The sequence below is a fragment of the Colias eurytheme genome, chromosome 25 (assembly GCF_061535395.1).
Source record: "Colias eurytheme isolate Ceu_HAF_F1 chromosome 25, ilColEury1 Martin Lab GWU primary, whole genome shotgun sequence".
NCBI classification, from domain to species: domain Eukaryota; kingdom Metazoa; phylum Arthropoda; class Insecta; order Lepidoptera; family Pieridae; genus Colias; species Colias eurytheme.
Window position 1 is genome coordinate 4,059,909 of NC_143004.1, and position 6,026 is coordinate 4,065,934.

Below are 6,026 nucleotides of genomic sequence, written 5' to 3' on the forward strand. Positions count from 1 at the left end.
CACGCGTACGAAGTCGCGGGCACAGCTAGTTTATACATTATAATAACAATTCGGGTCAACATAATATTATAAGCTAAGAGAATATCATCATGCTAAGACCAATAGGAGTAGCAATGCGTGTAAAACCGCGAAGCACAGCTAGTTTGAAATATCATTGAGCAATATAAACTTGTTAGAAACTCAAAACAGTAAACAGTATATATTATCAAGTCAATTTATCAACTCATATTATAGCTTCATCCTACTTAACTAAAGGTAAATTTGAAATGATAAAATATAATGTGTAATTAAAATTAAAATTATAAGAAAATAATATTCAGAAATAAACATAAGATGGACTGTTTAAATATTATTTTATCACATGTATAGTATTTTTGGAGTAATTTAAAACACGCATTTTACATATTTTATGTTTTTAAACTATATATTTTAAGATTAATAATGACTAACTACTTAAATATATTACATATAAATAAGGGAAAGGTATAATTCATGTTAAATATAAATTATGTAGATTTCCCTTCCTTACGTCAACCTAAATACATAAAACAAAAACAGTAAAATCAAATAAATTTACTTTTCGTTACTTTTAATGATCCAATCATTAATTTCTATTTGTAATTATAATATAATATTTGAACTAAAAAATATTTTGTTGATTTGGTGCGCCTCTAATACAGTTTTGAAAAAAATTCTATATAGCCTTCAAAGTTTGCCTCGTGGCTTACAAAGTTCGCCGTATGATATAATTTAATGTTAAATAAAGATGATAGAATATATCGTTTTAATAATAATTTGAAATTACTCAAATTTTTTTTACAAAGAAAACTATATCTTATTTGGTTGGTTGGTTGGTTAGGAATCATATATTATGTACTAGCTTTCCGCCCGCGGCGTCGCCCGCATTTTCAAAGAAAAACCTGTTCCCGTAGGATTTCCGGGATAAAACCTATCCTATGTCCTTTCTCGGGTATCAAAATATCTCTATACAAAATTTCATGCAAATTGGTTCAGTAGTGAAGGCGTGATTGAGTAACAGACAGACAGACAGAGTTACTTTCGCATTTATAATATTAATAATAAAATTTGAAATTACTCTTTTTTTTTACAAAGAAAACTATATCTTATTTGGTTGGTTGGTTGGTTAGGAATCATATATTATGTACTAGCTTTCCGCCCGCGGCTTCGCCCGCATTTTCAAAGAAAAACCTGTTCCCGTAGGATTTCCGGGATAAAACCTATCCTATGTCCTTTCTCGGGTATCAAAATATCTCTATACAAAATTTCATGCAAATTGGTTCAGTAGTTAAGGCGTGATTGAGTAACAGACAGACAGACAGAGTTACTTTCGCATTTATAATATTAATAATACTTATTATAATATTATAGTATGGATTAATAAATTAAAAAACGAAATTACTTATTAAAATACATAATATAATGCAAGTACATAAACCAAATACACATATTAGATTAATATAAAGGTATCATACCTGATTCCTTTTCCATTGAATTATTGAGAGCTTTTGATAGAGTCTCACAGAATTGGATTACTTGAAAGCTTTCAAAGTAAACGATATTTGTATATCATGTGCTTTATTTATCCTAGTGCAAGTTTATACAACCTTTTAGGCAACGAAAGGATCTAGAAGCATTTGTTGAATTCAGTTCGTAATAAACTAATTTATTCAGGTGTTCCGCAGGGATCAATACACGGGACACTTCTTCTTTTACTCTATAATAACAGACTTCTTCTTTTAGAATAATATGTAATTCGATTTTTTTTATTATTAATTTGGGATAAATTTAGAAATTATTATATACCTTCATAAGGCTTAATATAAATTAATGATCTTGATTTGTTGTGCTATTACTTTTTAAAAGGCGTTCATTAAGAAAGGATTGTAGCTTATTTTTTAAATAATTACCGTATTAAGTAATTACTAATTACAATTGTTTAATAGTGCCTGTAAGAGATCACTCTTTAGTGGCTATAAGTTTTAGTTTGAAGTAATTTGTGTAACTAGCATAGTAAAGTGTAATAAATAAATAAATAAAAATAAAATTATATCCATAGGATTAACCAATACTGAAGTTCGTTTAAGTTCCAGTCGTCCTTGACCCGTATGTTTTTTTTTATATCAGAGCAAGCAAAGGGGCCAAAAGATGTTAACTCCAAATAACAACTGGCAGGGTGCTTGTCCAGTACTGCGGCTTGGAGTTGCGTTGAGATACTTCTGCGTATTTTCCACGTGCTTATACCAGTTTTCCGGCGTTGGAGCAGCCATCTTTCAAAATGCGGACTTTTAAATAAATTGGCTAATAAGCTTATAGGCACCTATGTATTATGTATATTGTATAGTGTATATATACGTATCAATATATATACCACAGTAGGGTAGAATTGAAGCATTAGATACTTTTGTTGTTTGTTCGTTTTAATATGTTTATTTGTAACTTCTACCTCTGTATATTTTATAAAAACTATGGAGTTTCTTGCCGGTTCTTCTCCATAGATACTGCTTTCCGAATCGGTGGTAAATGTTAAAAATATGTATTGACGTTTCAAAAGTGCTTCTCGAAGAAGTCTAATTGAATAAATAAATGTTTGAGTTTGAAAAACAAAACTGAGGTTATATTATTTGAATGCTATTAAAATTTACATTGAAGAAATAAATTATATTACTTATGATACAATATACATGAGTTGTTTTTTAGAATTGACCAATTAGATAATCAATCTTCATGATCTATGTTATATCTGATTGAACGACGCCAGGCAATTTATTAGATTTCTTAGCGGCTATTATAACTTCAGAACTAATGAAAAGACCACAGTATAAGCAGGTTTATGACAACACTAATGAGATAATGTCTTCAAGAATATCAAATTCATCCCTCGAAAATATACTGTACTAGTTCTAGTTTTATGATGATACTAGTGGTCCGCCCCGGCTTCGCGCGTGGTACATATTTCGCAATAAAAGGTATCCTATGTCCTTTCTCGGGTATCAAAATATCGCCATACCCAATTTCACGCAAATTGGTTCAGTAGTTTATGCGTGATTGAGTAACAGACAGATAGACAGAGTTACTTTCGCATTTATAATATTAGTAAGGATAGTCGAGCTAAATTTAATCTTTTTAATGTAATGCTATGTGTATCGGTGTTTAAATAATTCCACAAATAGGTTTGATTTTGGTTTGACTGAACTGATCAAGTCAGTTTAATCCTATGGCAGTAGGAATAAATAGGCGCTCCAAAATTATTATGGTTTCTTCATAGCAAATACGCTCAACGTAAAAAAAGGCTGTCACAAGCTTCGACATGATTTCACAAAGAACAATAAACAACGGATTTGGAATTCTATTGCTTCTCTCTTATTGTTCAGCGTCAATAATATTTGCTTTATCGAAATCTCATTATTTACACTTGCTATTAGTCTGATAATTTCCCCATTTGAATAGTTACATAAATTATTTACTCATTATATGATACTTTACTCACACGCACTTTACATTATATCGCAGTCATCTGGCTGAATCTGCTATTTAATTGAGTAACTAGCGTGTTCATTGACTACATTTAATTGAATGACCGCAAGCACAGTTAGTCAGTTATAAATAGCTAATAAATTCCCCACTGTATTTTCCTCAAAAGTCACATTCACAAAATCCATTGGATGCATTAAACAACATCATAAATGAATGAATATTTTTCCCTGTACTGATGAAAGCCGGGAATAACCGGTACGCAGAGCTTTTATGTTATTCACGGAACCTTTGTTGATTATAATTTCGATAAAAGTGTTGTTATTAATAATCTACAATGTGCATAGAACCTTTTAAACTTTTTAAGTCATTAATTGAAGATCACTGCACTTTATTTTCTTTAATTATGATATAAAGTAAGTAATTTAAAAATAAAACAGATAATCCATGTTTAATATAATAAATGCGAAAGTAACTCTGTCTGTCTGTCTGTTACTCAATCACGCCTTAACTACTGAACCAATTTGCTTGAAATTTGGTATAGAGATATTTTAATACTCGAGAAAGGACATAGGATAGGTTTTATCCCGGAAATCCCACGGGAATAGGAACTATGCGGGTTTTTCTTTGACTGCGCAGGCGATGCCGCGGGTGGAAAGCTAGTAAAACAATATATAGTTTTAATATAACAATAATTTTAATAATTATGGATCATAAAGTAAAATATTTTTCTGTTCTCGTCCCGACAATAGTGATCATTTTGCTTGTTTACCTTTTACCGTGGTTGCCTGGAAGAGATCACTATTAAGTGAAAAGGCCGCCAAAATAGTTGTACTCTGTTCTATGTGTAAGTAGTTCTAAGGTTTCCTATCTGTACAACTATTAAAGAGTTAAATAAATAAATAAATATTTTTTCGGACCTGGGCTATGGATAAGTTAAAAAATATCCGCTTTAGAAATATCGAAAACTAGGTGTGCCCCGCGGTTTTACCCGTATTGCTCCGCCCCTGTTGATCTTAGCGTGATGAAAGATAGCCTTCCTCGACAAACTCAGCTTTATAATATTAGTATAGATATAAATAAATAAAATAAATAAATATTTTAGGACATTATTACACAAATCGACCTAGTCCCACAGTAAGCTCAATTAAGGCTTGTGTTGTGGGTACTAGGCGACAATAAATATAATATTTAATAAATACATATATAGATAATAACACCCAGGACCAAGAACAAATAATTGAGTCCATCACACAAATATTTGCGCTGACCGGGGATCGAACCCGGGACCGTCGGCTCAGTAGGCAGTTACTTTACCACTGCGCCAACCGCATCGTCAGATTATATTATGATATACTAATATTATAAAGCTGAAGACCTACCTTTCTTTTGATGTTTTCTAAAAGATCTTACAAGGGATTTATATGTCATAAAGATATCATAAGAGATTATTACAATGTTGCAGTATGTGCAGATTGCAGTCATGAGAATTATCTTGATGCGATAGACTTATACATTTTTCTGAAGAGGCTTGATAAAACTGCAATCTTATGTTAATACCTAACGTTATCGTGACCGAATTTCTTTTGACTAGCTAATATCTATAGAGACTGGCCTAAAGCACATAGATATTACATAGTCATCATCAGCCCATGATGTTCCCACTGCTGGGACATGGGCCTCCAGCCCCCCTAGTCAAGTGGCTTTCTGTTAGCGTAGCGTTCAATAGAATAGACTACGAATGTATGAGATTGACGTAAGCTGTAGATACCGTATCCACCACGCTGACCAAGTGCGGGATGGCAGATGTCACATGTCGTCGAACTACTGTAGTATAAAAGTACTGGTACCTATGTATGTGAAGGTAGTACTAAGTATTATTTTATTTTTTATCGTTATTTAAATTGTCTTTTTTTATTAACATTGGCCTTGAATCTGTAATAAAATTCTCGTTATTTTTAATCCATTGCATTATCCCCTGCAGTAGAATAACTCCTAAAACATTTAAGAATGCAACAATTACTTACTGGCTTTAATTTACTTTTTACAAAAAATATGATATATCTATGCGATGATTTTTTTTAAATTGTATATTTATATACATAACTAGGTATATGTACATTATTTCTAATACATATTTTCAAAACAATCAAAATCTTACATAGTATGTATATAAACACGGATTAAGCACCAAAATGAAAAATTTTCACTCCAAAAAACTGCGTTAAAAATTCTACGAATACAGGGAAATAAATAATCACATCAATAATTTGCATTTTATCCACAAAATATAATTATACATCCCTACATAGTATAAAACAAAGTCGCTTTTTCTGTCCCTATGTCCCTTTGTATGCTTAAATCTTTAAAACTACGCAACTGATTTTGATGCGGTTTTTTTAATAGATAGAGTGATTCTCGTCAAAGGTTTTACTATGTAATTTATAAGGTTTTAGACAAAGCGAGTGAAGCCGCGGGCGGAAAGCTAGTTTACTTATATTTACTTATCTCACTAACACAGGCTTATGTTTTCA